The 964-nt window shown below is 40.2% G+C and overlaps 1 long non-coding RNA gene across 1 annotated transcript; it reads left to right on the forward strand.

Annotated features, from left to right (window-relative positions):
- LOC113473205 lies at positions 1 to 614 on the forward strand. Its single transcript, XR_003395246.1, has 2 exons — positions 1 to 44; positions 498 to 614. It is a non-coding gene; the product is annotated as an uncharacterized LOC113473205 (long non-coding RNA).
- Positions 615 to 964: the final 350 nt, after the last annotated feature.

Below are 964 nucleotides of genomic sequence, written 5' to 3' on the forward strand. Positions count from 1 at the left end.
TTCCAAGCCCCGAAGAAGGCAGAAATCAGATGCAAGAAAAGCAAGTAAGTAGAAAAAGGTTCTGAAAACGTAAAGAGATTTAAAGTTAAAAAATAAATGTTGATTTTGTACTTATCGCAGATTTATAAATACTTAAAGATAATTTTAAGGTTCGGTCTCAGCCAGCCTAGTTAGCTTAGTTGGTAGCGCGTCTGCCTTGTAAGCGCTAGGCCGCGGGTTCGATTCCCGCCCGGGGCGGATTTTATCCTGATGGGATAATGTTCGTTCTCGGAACGGCTGGCTTTCTCCTATCCTGTCTTCCTTCTCTCCTCGATTTCGGGACGATAAGACCATAGCAGTTAAAGTTCCCTCTGTCAAACCTCTTATTTCCTTCTCTCTTCGCTTTCGGGACGATAAGACCTTAACAGTTACAGTTCCCTCTATCTAACCTCTTTTTTGGGTCGACTTAGTTTAACCCAGTAGAAATTAACCACAAATATGTTTCTGATTTTGATCAGATGCATTGTGACTTGCCTCCCGGACTATTCATTCCCTGATTCCTCCAGAACCATGATGGTCTCCTGCGTGGGAGGCAAATGGGTTGTCAAGGAAACGCAGTCCGAGATCATACCACATTGTGAACGTAAGTATTCAGGCTTCTTGTCCTATTGAAGAAAGTATTTAGTGTAGTGCTTTATTTAGACTGTTGAATTAGGACATGTAGTGCCTTTATCTGAACAGTTTAATTTTGCACAACTTTATTTTAGAGGAAGAGAAAGGACACCACACTGAAGGATATAGTCTAGAATCCAGACTCTAGAAGCTGCCCTAATTAAGAATCATCCTCCATTGTGGGTTATCGATTATCGACATAAATATATGTATGGTAAAAAAAAACTTATGATAAATAAATATACAGGGTGGTTCGTGATTTGCGAACCACGCTTATATCTCAGAAACGGCTGGGAATTAAGGAATGAAATAA

The sequence above is a fragment of the Diaphorina citri genome, unplaced genomic scaffold, assembly GCF_000475195.1.
Source record: "Diaphorina citri unplaced genomic scaffold, Diaci psyllid genome assembly version 1.1 scaffold18960, whole genome shotgun sequence".
Taxonomy (NCBI): domain Eukaryota; kingdom Metazoa; phylum Arthropoda; class Insecta; order Hemiptera; family Psyllidae; genus Diaphorina; species Diaphorina citri.